The sequence below is a fragment of the Megalobrama amblycephala genome, linkage group LG15 (genome assembly GCF_018812025.1).
Source record: "Megalobrama amblycephala isolate DHTTF-2021 linkage group LG15, ASM1881202v1, whole genome shotgun sequence".
Lineage (NCBI taxonomy): Eukaryota > Metazoa > Chordata > Actinopteri > Cypriniformes > Xenocyprididae > Megalobrama > Megalobrama amblycephala.
In genome coordinates this window covers 24,681,601-24,696,691 of record NC_063058.1, presented here as the reverse complement: position 1 = coordinate 24,696,691, position 15,091 = coordinate 24,681,601, and positions in this window count along the sequence as shown.

Below are 15,091 nucleotides of genomic sequence, written 5' to 3'. Positions count from 1 at the left end.
GTGATTTCACTCGAATGGAAAGCCAGCTGAGTTAATGACATGTTAGTTTGCTCTAAAACATTTAAGCACATATATGAAATGCTTGCAGTGTTTTGCCTTTTAGAATTTTTCAGCAAGTTAAGTTTATATATAAGCTGTTTATGCCTGTTTCTCTATGGCTGTTCAGTTCAGTGTCTGCCTAGGGGCAATGTGACAGTCAAACAGCTCTGCAAGTGAGCAATGCTATCTTGCCTAGCCAAAATAACCGACTTTCATATATCTCTGCATACACCAGCTGTTTGCTACAGCGATAAATAGTGAACACACTAGTGAGGCCCAAAAAATATCACATTTGTCTGGAGAGTTATGTAACTGCAACTCAAACATAAATTTGTATTAGTGTTGTCAAAAGTAGGCTACTGACTTCCAAGTCGGTACTGAAATGTTAAAAATGTGACGATACCAGCATTTCCCCCTAGCATTTTGAGTGCTGTTGAGTCAAGTCAAGTCAAGTCACCTTTATTTATATAGCGCTTTTTACAATGCAGATTGTGTCAGAGCAGCTTTACATTGATAACTGGTACATAATTTTTGCTGCACAGCAGCTCTTAAAGAATAGTGTCAATGCAGGCAGATCAAAGCACTGTTGAATAAATGTCAAGAATACTGTTGAATATCAAATGTCAAGTCAAATGTCAAGTGTCCCCAACTAAGCAAGCCAAAGGCGACAGCGGCAAGGAACCCAAACTCCAACAGGTTTATTTAAAACATTTTTTTGAAGCGTTGATCATCGTAGCTAATCACAGACGTATCTGTTGAGTTTGTGAACTCAATGGCCAATCAGAGGTGTTTAAGAATCCGCTCAATAAATGCTAGGGGGAAATGCTGATATCGTCACATTTTTTAAGTTTCGGTACCGACTTAAGTCGATACTTTTGACAACACAAATTTATATGTATCCACGTTGATACAGAATCATCTACATTAGTTGCGATTGGCCAGAGTTGGAAATTCCAGGCACAGTCTGAGAAAAATGTGACGCATTCCAGATTAACAGATTAATTAGAGTTTTATACGGTCTGTGAGGCATTTTTATTTTTTATATACGGTTTCTGTTTGGCACAGTGAACATTTTTTCATTGATCTATTGGTATTTGAGAACGGTGTAAATATATGAGAGAGACTTTCAGAAATATACTGCCGGACTGCATGCAGGGCATAATGCCATGAAATTAGTTTAGAAAAGTTGAACAGCACTTCAACAGTAATTAAAAGAGCTTGTTGGCTGGACAGTAATGAAATCTCTCTCTTGGACTACATATTGATCTATGTTTGCTGGTGGAAAATACTCGGATGATTAAAAGCTTGCTGATACAGACCTTTTCTCTGGACGACGTGTTCTGGTTTTGCTCCTCTGTCAACATGGCAAGGCACGCGGTGGCTAAAGTGGATTGTAAAGCAAAATCCTTATAATGTAGAGTGCATTATTAATTTTCATTAGCCATAATTGGAAATACAGACTATTTTCCATGCATTACTTTTCATATACATATAAGTTTGACCAAGTATAAGAAGAATTAGGGATCTTCCCTTTAGCCTGTGTCACCCAAAATTTGTCTAAATATATTATGAAATACAGCAGAACTGATTTCAAGTCACTGTTAAAATGCTGTGCAGACATCAGAGTTCATGAGTTTAATTGAGAAAGAACGTTATTAAACCACCCATTTCTTCAACAAGACACCAGTTACTCACAGCAATACCAAATCGATGCTGTTAACAGTGTGAAACACCTTGGCCCGATCAGCTAATGTCAGTTACACTCCAGTGGTTTTTGTGTACGAGAGGGTAAAAAGCATGTATGTTTGCAAGTTTATTTTGTGTGCTGATGTTGTTTAAAAAGTGAGCAATGAAAACACTCAATATCACACTTGCCACATCCTCAAATAGTGCAACATGTTCATTTCAGCAGTGTCACTGAGGTCAACAACCACTCTGGTGAATCTCACTACCAATATAACTGCTGGTTTTCAACTGGACATAACAATTTTATTTTATTTTATTTTATTTATTTATTTATTTATTTTTGGTATTTAAAAGGAGGATAGTTGCAGTCCTGACTCACTTAGTTACTTAAAGTATATACACAGTATTTATTTATTTGAGGAACTATTGGTAGTCCTGACTCACTCTATTTATGAGACTGTCCTCAAAAAAAATGACCCTAAAGGGCGTTTTTCAAGCACCTTATTAAGACCTATATTTATGTTTTGAAGTCATGCGCCCTCTAGCGGGCGTAAAAATAATGGTAGTGTTACGTCTGTCATCATAAAATGAGGTACGACTGTCGTTACCACTCAAAATGCGTGTTCGTTTAAATGCAATGTGTGGCCTTTTTACACCATTTCTCCTATTTCCATTTAGCAAAACTCATTTTTTATTAACAACTACAGTTATTTATTAAAAGGGTCATATCATGAAAACAGATTTTTCCCATGATTAAAGGTGCCCTTGATTAAAAAATTGAATTTACCTTGGCATAGTTGAATAACAAGAGTTCAGTACATGGAAATGACATACAGTGAGTCTCAAACTCCATTGTTTCCTCCTTCTTATGTAAATCTCATTTGTTTAAAAGACCTCAGAAGAACAGGCGAATCTCAACATAATACCGACTGTTACGTACCAGTTGGGGTGTACGCCCCCAATATTTGCATATGCCAGCCCATGTTCCCAACATTATCAAAGGCATTAGACAAGGGCAGGCATTAACGTCTGGAGCAGCACAGCCGAATCATCAGACTAGGTAAGCAAGCAAGAACAACAGCGAAAAATGGCAGATGGAGCAATAATAACTGACATGATCCATGAAAACATGATATTTTTTAGTGATATTTGTAAATTGTCTTTCTAAATGTTTCGTTAGCATGTTGCTAATGTACTGTTAAATGTGGTTAAAGTTACCATCGTTTCTTACTGTATTCACGGAGACAAGAGCCGTCGCTATTTTCATTTTTAAACACTTGCAGTCTGTATAATTCATAAACACAACTTCATTCTCTATAAATCTCTCCAACAGTGTGTAATGTTAGCTTAAGCCATGGAGCACTATCAAACTCATTCATAACTAAATGTAAACATTCAAATAAACAATGTACTTACGCGATTAGACATGCTGCATGACGAACACTTTGTAAAGATCCATTTTGAGGGTTATATTAGCTGTTTGAACTTTTTTTATGTTGTTTAAGGCAAGCGCGAGCTCCGTGGGCGGGGAGCACGAGCAATTAAAGGGCCAGCAGCCCTGAATCAGCTCATTTATAATGATGCCCCAAAATAGGCAGTTAAAAAAATGAATTAAAAAAATCTATGGGGTATTTTGAGCTGAAACTTCACAGACACATTCAGGGGACACCTTAGACTTATATTACATCTTTTAAAAAAAAGTTCTAGGGCACCTTTAAGTGCTATAATCGGGTCTCTGTTGCATCTACCAGCACAAAAAATGTGAAAAAGGAAAACCTAGTTACTTTGTTTTGGTAAGCCTTCATCTATAAGCATGTGAAAAATTGAGCCGTTCTAATTTCGCTCCCCTTGTGACATAGGAATGGGATCTTATTATAATATTACCGCCCCCTGAATCTGTATGTTTCCACCCACAGCGCCACCATTGTTTTCGCAAGCGACGAGTAACACTGGTCCTGGAGTTACCATTGTTTCTTACTGTATTCACAGAGACCAGAGCCATTTCGTTATTTTTATTTTTAACCCAAAAACGCATGCAGTCTGTATAATTCATAAACACATCTTCATTCTTAATGAGTCTCTCCAACAGTGTTTAGCTTTAGCCACGTTAGCCGTGCAGCACACTATCAGAATCATTCAGAATCGTGTTTTAGCAAACATCCACAAAATACATGCTATACCTATGTTATATGCTGCATCAAGAACAGTTTAATGATCCATTTTGCGAATTATATTTGCTGTTAGCTTCTGTATTATGTATGTATCAGTGTATTGGAATGACGAGCGAGCTTGGGAGCACATTTGTATTTAAAGCAACTCACCCACAAAAACGGCTTGATTTTGCTCACACCCAAATCGGGGGAAATTTGACAAGCTATAATATATGATCTGTGGGGTATTTTGAGCTGAAACATCACAGACACATTCTGGGGACACCAGAGACTTACATTACATCTTGTCAAAATGGGCATAATAAGTCACCTTTAATTAATTTGAATAAATGTATTTATTATAAGATCAGCTTGTCTCTGAGAGGGAATGTGCCAGTTTGAATAGGCATCATGCTTCTGTGTAAGTGTGTAAAAATGAATGGTTTACCCTACATTTCTGGCACTCCAATAATAAAAAAAAATCCAAGAGGAAGCACAAATCAAACGGACATATTACAGACCCTTGTGGTATCCCATTTGAAAAAAATCCTCTGCCACTAAAATGAATGCCTCCGATTCATCAAAACTGAAATAATGTTGCTTTAGACTGAAATTTTATGGTCTTTTGTCAGTGACTGTGGGTACATTGGTAGCTGTTTATTATTATTATTGAATACGCTCTAAAAAGAAATTAAATGAGAGGGTTTGTTACATTAGGCTTTCGGATGTGACTGATGCCACATCAACAACATATAATGGTGTTAGAAATAGCCTTCCTCACAGGTAGTAATATCAGGTGTTGTGTGTCCGGAGATGCCTGCTGTCATAGCACAATTCCATTTCTAGGCCGTTTTTGTTCACTTTACAGTCTGTATAGCACCTGCTTGTATTCTACAAATTATACACTGCAAAAATCGTTTTAATCAGAATTTTTCCCCCTTGTTTTGCAGTATTATATGTACATATATATATAAACTTTTGAGACTCTACCTCAGTTTGTTCTGCCTTCCATTTCATCCCCCATTTATTTCTGCTTTTTTCCCTTGTACCTTTCTCCTAAATTTCCTATTCATCTTTGCCATTTCGGAACATTTTTCTCCTTTGTCACATCAATATTTCTTCACCTTCTTCAGCTACATAAGACACAAACAATGCATACAAAAGGTGAGAAGCTTCACTCACTCCATATGAGAGGCACAGTTCTCACACACTCCAGTTCCGCCCATTCAATCCCAGTCAGCTCTCAGACTGTCCTTTGTATGGAGTGATCGCTTTCTGAATCTTCCCTCTGTGCTGGATGAAAGCACAAGGTCAAGTGTATCATCCTGACATCAGCCAAACATCCCTTCTCCAGAGCCTGAACATAGCTTTGCCATTAGATTCCATGTCTCTCATTCCATCTAGAGGTGGAACATCCCAAGGCATTCAGGTCAACTGTTTATCTGTGCATGCATGAATATTTAATCCTACAAAAGTGTTCTGAAGAAGACATGCAGGAATTATATCATGGAATTACACAATAAGGATCCAAAATTAGAGATGCACCAAAAATCTTTGCTTTCGGCCTAAAATCTAGCTCAAAAAAATGTGTATACGATCTATCATTTTGGGATCCAGTTTTGATGTTTACAGGCAAAGAAGATTCTGCTACTAAACAGCCTATTTTGGGGGATAAAATGTCTCTCAAACCCTTTGGTCAGTGTCTGAATGTAGCTCTCGGTATGGCACCAGAGTCATGTTGTTTAAGTTTATTGCCAGATAGATTTTACGCCTAAGGTTTCAGTGGAACAATCAAGTATCCCCATGAGCCAAACTCCACTGGAGCTCCCCTGATCTGTGTTTGAACCGCACATCACCCTCTCTGGGCATGTTCTGACAGATCAATGCAGCCAGGTCTTTTCAATTAAAAAGATTTGCTGCAGTCTTCCTTGTGAGATTGAATTATTGACACACACATGTGACCCAAGAGCTTTGATTAAATCTTGACCATGGAGTTGTTTCTTTTGTAACGTTTGGCCCCAAGACAAACATAGGCCCTATTTTTTTTCTGCCAGTTTGGCATTATAAACAGTGGGGACTGATAACATTTACAGATTTGTAGACCTGGAAAAGTTTTAGGATTTTTAAAGGGTTAGTTCACCCAAAAATGAAATTTGTCATTAATTACTTCTCCTCATGATGTTCCAAACCCGTAAGACCTTCATTCATCTTTGGAACACAAATTAAGATACTTTTGATGAAATCTGAGAGGTTTCTGAATCACCCATAGGCAGCAGCGTCATTGCAACTTTTAAGGCCCAGAAATGTAACAAAGACATTGTTAAATTAGTTTATGTGACTACAGTGGATCAACCTTAATGTTATGAAGCGACGAGAATACTTTTTGTGTGCTAAAACAAAACAAAAATAATGACTTCAATCAACAATTTCTTCTCTTCCCTGTCAGTCTCCTATGCTGTTGACATAGTAAACACAGTGCAGTGCTTCCGGGTTCTACGTCAGAACACCGACTCATTATTGGCCAGCTCCTGTCGTGGTGCTCATGTGTACAGCGTCGGCCAATACTGAGCCGGTATTCTGACGTTGAACACCAAAGTACTGCACTGCATTTACTACATCAACAGCGTAAGAGGCTGACAGGGAAGAGAAGAAATTGTTTTCTCATACTGAGATCTCTGACTTGTTATTGCAGATTTTTCTGTCTTGAAAAATCTGAACAGAGTTTATAGCATCGTTGAGCTCTTTCTTAAAATTTCAGAGATGGCATGTGTGAAAATAATGGGGTATATTTCCTCTGAGAAGCAGGAGACTTAAAGGGGTCACATAACACATTTTATTATTATTATTTTTATTTAAATTTTCCCCAAGGGTCCACTTACAGTGTTAGTAAAGTTTTAGTTCCAAAACCACTCATAATTACATGGCCATTTTCCACAATCTCTTTGACCATCCAAAAATATCACTCTCTTTGCAAAGTTGGACAGGAACTGTAACATGCCACGCAAACTGTTAAAGAAGTGAAGTTAATTATTTTGAATAAGTAATTACTTTGTGTCTGCTAAAAAGAATGCTCTATATAGTATGAATGTGAGTAGTTTGAATGTAATCCGTACGCACTATATTAGCCATGCTGTAGTTGTCATGTGACCTACCACTTCACTGCCATTTATAAATCCTTTCCCATCGCCTTATGAGATAGTAAAGTGTCCACCATATGCACACATTCAGAATCATGTAGTAGGTCATTCCGGTTTTGTGAATACACCTACTATGTAGTAGGGATGTATGTGATTTCAAATGCAGCCCATGACTGGGTTGACCACCATTACTGGTTCCTTATCAGCCAATATTTAAAAGTACACTGTAAAAAATTGCTGTAAAAAACTGCCAAATTTAAACAGTAACATTCTGTGTTCCATTAAAACAGTAATATACTGTTGAAAACAGTGCATTCTGGGTAATTTTTTTTTTTCTCAAGAAAGTAGCCTACTGCAATATACTTTGAATTAACAGCGCTCAAAGTTGGCTGTGTTCCAAATCACACCCTATATCCTCATTCACTATTCCCTACTTTAGTTTAATAATATAGTCCTCTTGAGAAAGTGAATTAAAAGAAGTGAGTGAATTCAGACACTGATGAACACCTGCTGTTAACAAGCAGAATCAATGAAGGAAAGAGAAACAACAAGAACGGAAAAAAGATTAAATCAACTGAAGTTAAAAGAAAATATTACATCTCTCAACATCTGAATAAACATCTACACAAACAGCATTACCAGCTTTACTTATTACTAACCAGATTGATTTTATTTTAGTCATAATGTCTACAGATTTTCCTTCCATTGTATTATTATGGTAACATACTATAAAAAAGGAAAGCTGTAAATTAAGGGTTGGAGAGCTGTAAATTAAGAGTGCATTACTGGCAACCCTGCTGCCAGTAAATTACTGTTATTTTACAGCACAATTTTTTACAGCGTATGCTTCTGTCTGATTTCAAAAAGAAGCAAAAGTTCAGAATGAGTCATTTTTTTTGCAGCACCATTTCAATAGTATTTTGAATTCTGAAAGAAAGTATGTTTTCATATTCAGATGAAGCTGTTTTATCTCAAAAGATCAAGGACAATTTGATTCCTTATGATAAGACTCCTATCTAGGAGAAACAGTTGAGATATTAAAGAGATGTCATTTGTGATTTGTCTTTCCTGTGAGTTTTGTCTCTTCCAAAGAACCACTGACATAAATTGGGTTGAGAAGAAACGACACTCAACTCCATCTGGAGTTCTAGAATTAGAACAATGAGAACACTTAGAACTGCAATTATCACAGCTGACTGTGATTCTACATTAGTCAACGTTGACGTTCAGTTTGCTTTCAGAGTGAGAGGTGACTTTGCACCAGGAAGGAGGAGGAGGAGGAGGAGAGAGGGACCAGATTTACACTTCTCTGCAGTCCCAGTGTATGTCATTAAAGGCAGGGGTCCGTGTAGCAATTCCACTCCCATCCAACCTTCCTCTCCGGCCCGGAAAGCCTGACTCCGATCTGATTTATCTGCCCTGTCTCTCAGCCCTGGCTTTTCCCGCCAGTGGGGAAAACAAAGCTGACTAGATTTACGCCTGGAGATGAGATGAGATTCGCCTTGGCATGAGCACATGGCTCCGGTGATGGTTCAAACCACTCCCCTCTTCGCCCCCGTCCCGCCCTCCCCTCCGAGCTCCGATTCAGCGTCTGTACGGCCACTGGGTCCAACTGATGGATGCTCGCTTTGCTCTGCCTCTAAAAATATTCTGCGCAAGACACGCTGATATTAATTCTCTCTCACAAAGCTTCTGTTCTCTGTTCTCCCTGTGTGTCCTCTTCCTCTGTCCCCCGGTGAACTCTTGTTCTTTATATTTATTATCCTTTTGTCGCTTTGACATCGCTCTTTCTTCCTGCTTGCTTTCTTCCTCGACTTCCTTTTCAAAATATGTGCACAAGGGTTGGGCTGTATGAACTATTATGTCATGGTACAGGTCATTTTAGTCATTAGTCATAGTCATTATCGCAGAAAATTGAAGAGGTTTATTTTGTGGTAAAATGAACTGACTGACTGTATATTGTCTTATCTTATTATATGGTGGCTTTTTAGATGATGCATTTTAAAGGGATAGTTCACCATAGGGGAATTGATTTTTGACGGTAACTTATAAACCTTTAAAAATGAGGACTCATCCTACTTAAATTTGACTCATCCTAATAATAATTTTTGTTTAAGCTATTGTTAGAAGAACATTTTGCTGATATATAATGTATTAAATGTTCTAACAAAGATTTAGTAGGATGAGTCAGTTAATTATCTTGAGTGAACTAAACAAGAATACTCTAAACCTATTAACAAAACGCATTTTGTTGACCTTACTTAGATTCTCAAGTATTTGTCCAAAACTTGTCTAGATTTTTTTCCCAACTTTCCAAATTGAGTCATTTGAACAAACAATTTAACATTGAACATTGAAGTTCTGCCAGTTCCCAACTTTTGTATGCAACATATTTGCTAAAATGGGTAAAATGTTTGCCTCTATTTTTAAGAGACAAGTAATGTTTTATATCATGAAGAAAATCAAACATTGAAAAACAAGAATTGTAGCTGCTTGCATTGCTAAATGCTAAACATTCTTTAGTTGCCTTGACAAGAATTTTTAAGTTCGAAAGACTTTCCTGTTAATCATTAGATAGAAGTATTTAAGTTGACTTTAATTGGACTAAATTAGTCGAGTTAACTTAAGTTGAGTGTAAAAGATTTCCTTATTTTTTCAAGTTATATATTTCACCATCATTTTTAATTTGTCATTCATAAAGCTTCATGGGATTGTAGCTATTTCCTTCATTAAAGCCATTAAGTACATAGTCTTATACCTTTTCTTTTTGTCCAAATACTTTTCTAAGTTTGCAATGTTATGATTCACCTTGTGGCCAGTTCATTTGATTCATAGCTTGTTACTTTTTTTAACAAAAACCTTTTTTTGTAACCAAAGACGCTGAAAAAGTTGCACTGGTGCACTCTATTGAATTCCATCTAGGCACGAACAACTAAACTCTGCTTCTTTTGTGCATCCCTTGACAACAAGTTCTCCCTTGTGATATTATTTGGACACATTCCGCATTGTTTTTCACATAACTCCAAATGTTTCTTCCATAAAGCAGTCCTGACCATGCAAATATATCAACCTCAGTGGAAATGGATCTAAAAATCCTTCTATCGGTTGATATATTTTTACCATCATACCACCCAGTCCTAATGTGTGTATCTCCGTATCTCTCAGCTCCAGTTCTTTTATATAGCACAGGTCGCAAGTGGGCCTACCTGTTAGTATCTGTTTAATTTGTTGCAACAGGGTAAACCATGCAGAGTAAAGAAGATTAATCTTCTCATACACACTGAGGTCTGGTTGAGGCTCTTATCTCACAGATAAATGACTCTTTACTCTCTAAACATGTTGCATTGTGTAGTTTTGAATGGTCTTGTTTACCTCCAGTGTACCCCGCTCAGGACTTGATTTATGATAGCGCCTTCCTCAGCGTTTGGGTTCTCTGTATCAATTTTTTTGTGGTTTCTGAGGCTCATTACTATCTGTAAACTCTTCAGATTCTGTATTCCCTTCAAAAAAATCCTCAGGGATCTTATTTCTGTCTTATGCGAGATACAAATGAAAGTGACACGAGTGTAAGGTGCAACTGTGAACAGTTTAAGTCCTAAGACAGAAATCGCTTGTACTTCTGAAATGAAAGACCTTGGAACCTTCAAATGTTTTCTGCTGCTCCTCTTCCATCGCTCACTCGTAGATTAATGATGCGTAGCGTGCCGACATCTTTCAAATCTCAAAATAGGATCCCAGCTTTTAAAAATAGTTTTTTATGAGCCCTTTCCAGCTGATCTGTGAACCCGATGATCATTTTTAATAATGCGCTAATCATTACAGGGACTCATAAACTGCAGCACCCACTGCGAAGGCAGGGCGAGCCGGGAGTGTATCAGTTCAGGTCTTGGCAGCTGTTCGGAGACCGACAAATACAGCAGCCAAAATCCGGTGGCCGTTATAAATGGCCCTGTCCTTCAGAGAAAGATAGCAAGGACTTCAAGACTGCTGGAGACTGAGAGAGGGGAAGGGAGCGGGAGAGTGAGAGAGTGTACTACCTGCTTGGAAAGTGCTGTATTCGGGCAAAACATATGCCGGTAACCTGAGGAACCATGTCAGTGTGTGAGGGATCGAGTCGCCCCCTGTGTTAGGGATTTCAACATCCAGGCAAACACTGCAAAAACTCTCTCCCACTGTTCTTTAAATCATTTGATATCACCTGTTCTATAAAAAAGTGTGAGAAAGGCAAAGAAAGAAATCTATTTACTGTGAATTATTGACTTAAAATGAAAATCCTGTCAATATTTGGTCATCTTCTTGTTGTTTCAAAACTAAATGGCTTACTTCTGTGAAAAATACAAAGTTCTGTCATGAAACTCTAGATGGCACAGGCTGATAGGTCCTTAACTCTTTCTGCAGTCTCATCATTCTCTATAGGGCACAGCTGATTACAGTAGTTCCTGCTGTATCAGTAGCATTGGTCAGCATTTGCTGTGGCAGTTGCAGCGTTCTTTCAGAAATCCTCCACCTTCCCCAGCTCCACCTGTATTGATCTGCTACGGGTAATTCATGTATGCTATATTGTACAGCCGCAGCATGTCTTACTTGCTCATAGCAGCATGTTGTGTGTAGTAAACGGAAAAACGGCATTCATTCACACAGAGACACGCAGAACATGCAGATTTATAAGCGACATGCTTTTGGCTGTTGTCGCGTTCATTTCTACTGTGTGAAAGCCTTAAAATCTCTGCTGTGGGTGAGACGCATGTAATAGTTTGTGATAGGGCTGCACGATTTATCGCGATTATTTAATGCGCAGCTTGTCAGAGCTGTACGGCTCTGTGATCAGTAGTAAATGCTTCTCCATCTGAAAGCCAGAGGGCGCTCTTGCGCAGAAACTCAAAATATGCCCTGCAGCAGAAGAAGATAACACAAGATTAAACAGAAGATTGAAACGCTTTGATTGATTAAACATGACTAATAAACACACAACTGCCTTATTCTGTGTGAGAAGCCACATCATCTCACAGAAGGATGCTCAACTGTCGTTCGGAGTAAAACGTGTTGTCTTTTGTTGGACAAGATGTTAATAAATGCTTCTCAAGTCTGAAATTATGTTTGATGCGTGTTGCTTTTTTAAATGTACAGTACATTATAAGCAACTCCAACTCTCAGTGCTTTCAGATGGATTAGCATTTAGAGCCATACTTCATTGACAAGCCGTGCATAAAAAAACAATCACAGCCTTTGCGATTTCATAATCGCGCTAAGAATCGCGTTTAAGCGATAATCACGCTCAAGTCAAATGTTATTTTTCGTATTGTGCGATATATCGTGCAGCCCTAGTTTGTGACATCAAGCACCTCTCTCCTCTGTCCTTGGGTTGCCAGTTATTCATTACAAGGATAATACACATTAGTAAAAGCATTCTTTTTAATTTTCTTTGTCTACAGATAAACTTTTTGGCGGCCCCGGTACAGTATAAAAGTACCTCCCAAATGTCCCACCTCCCTTGCCTTGTTTCGTTTTACTACTTACACAGTTATTTTAAGTATATATCATTATATTATTTATAATACACAGCATGGTTTTTAATGATAATTTTAAGGGGGGACAACCCTCAGATGGGGGTGGGGGTTGTCCCAACCCCCCCAGCGATTTCCACCTATGAATGATTCATCCGTGCCTCATAATCTTTAATAAAATAACTTCCCTTCACACTTGCAGCGACATCTCTTCGTTGATGAAATGTTTTCCGGCACGAGGGCGGGACAACCTGTCACTCACATGAGATCTGTCAATAGCAAACCACAATCATCCAATCAATTCCCAATGGACAAAATCAAGTCCCACCCTACATTTTTTTTTCTTGTTTGAGAAGACATTTCACTTGTATATACAATATAGGGTAAAAAGGACTATCACAACTTCATGCTGACTTTAAAGATGAATTGTGTAAAACATGGTTTTGTCAACTGATGTTTGTTTGTTTGTTTGTTTGTTTGTTTTCCCAGTGTAGATGTCTTTGTTGACAAAGCAACTGAGCAATGCATGTTTCCTTTTTTTTAGCATTTGTGTTAGCTGCTAAGTGACTACTCCAACAAGCAAACAAGTTTATAATAATGAAACTTCAGAAGTACTTTCTGCAGTCCTTTCTAAGTATGTAAAAGGTCATATGTAATCGCCGCTCATTTTCTGAGGATAAGTCATTTGAAGTGAGTCCAAATAACCTTCTCGATGATCACTCACTAGAAACCAATTCATAGGATATTCAAGTTTCTTTGGTGAGCCATGATGAGAAATGACGGAGAATGCACAAATTCATCTCAGCACCCTCTAACGCCGTTATTAAACACACAAAAAAGACACAAATAAGTATGTCTGTGTGTGTATTTCAGCAGTTACAGGAACAGAATAGGATGCATGCTCTAATTTTCAAGTTACACCTCATCAGCCATCGCTGCATTCCCAGACTGCTTTGCATCCCAGACTTATGGCCGCGGTTCTGGGGGATAAGGAGCGTTCAGCACTTTGCGTTTAATCAATCTGTCCGTGAAGGTGACATTTTCAATTGATCCGCTGCAATTTACTTCGCCGAGTGTCAGTTCTATTTTCATCCGCTGCTGTTTTAAGGTGCTCAGCAGTGCCACTGAATCCGTCGTGAGTGTTTGGAATACCAGAGCCACTCTCATTTGAAGGGGTTTTAGGTAAAATGCACTCTGTCCTGGAGCCAGGAAAGCGTTCGTGTGTTTACCTTGGTGTCGTTGCGTGTGTTTGTTTGGTGTTAAATTCTCTCCATCTTGATTATTTTCCCAGCTTTCCCATCTGTTTCCAAGGCAATGAGTTCATTTATTTGCTAATTAGTAATTAGTGTTTGAGATGATGATGAGAACTGAAAATTAATCTGTTGCATGACAAATGAATGCAACAATGGTGATTTTTACCAAAAAAGACAACCTGTAAACAGCGAAGAATAAATGTCTTTATCATAACTGGTAATATATAATATATAAATATTTTTAGAATATAGAATATAATATAACAAAATATGGAATATATGGAATATATATGGGCCACAAAACCAGTCATAAGTAGCACGGGCATATTTGTAGCAATAGTCAACAATACATTGTATGGGTCAAAATTATCGATTTTTCTTTTATGCCAAAAATCATTAGGATATTAAGTAAAGATCATGTTCCATGAAGATATTTTGTAAATTTCCTACTGTAAATATATAAAAAAATATTTTTGTAAGTAAATGTGTTGCTAAGGACTTTAAAACAACTTTAAACAACTTTAAAGGCGATTTTCTCAATATTTGCACCCTCAGATTCCAGATTTTCTATATAAAAAAATAGTTGTATCTCAGCCAAATATATAGCCTATCATAACAAGTCATACATCAATGGAAAGCTTTTTTATTCAGCTTTCAGATGATGTATAAATCTAAATTAAAAAAAAAAAATTACTGCTATGACTGGTTTTGTGGTCTCATGTATATATATACTTTGTAAATTACAGCTCGCAGCCTATTCTGTTCCAGTAACCGCTGAAATACACACACAGACATACTTATTTGTGTCTCTGTGTGTGTGTGTGTGTGTGTGTTTGTGTGTAATACAGGAGTTATAATGTGCTGAGTCATTTCTCATCACGGTACATTGTGTCTCCAAAGAAACCGAAGCACTTGAATATCCTATGAATTGGTTTCTAGTGAGTGATCATCGAGAAGGTTATTTGGACTCAGTCACTTCAAATGACTTATCCTCAGAAAATGAGCGCCGTTTCTCATTTTACCTTTTACGAACTTACAATGGGCTCCAGGAAGTACTTCTGAAGTTTTATTAATAATAAACTTGTTTGCTTGTCAGAATCATCACTTAGCAGCTAGCAAAAATGCTAAAAACAAAAAAACAAACAAACAAACAAAATGGAAACGTATTGCTTGGTTGCTTTCTCAATGAAGACATCTACACTGGAAAAACAAAAACAAAACAAAAAACATCAGTTGACCAACACCATGTTTTTCACAGAAATGACACAGTTCATCTTTAAAGTTGGCATGAAGTTGCGATAGTCCTTTCTACCCTATTGTGA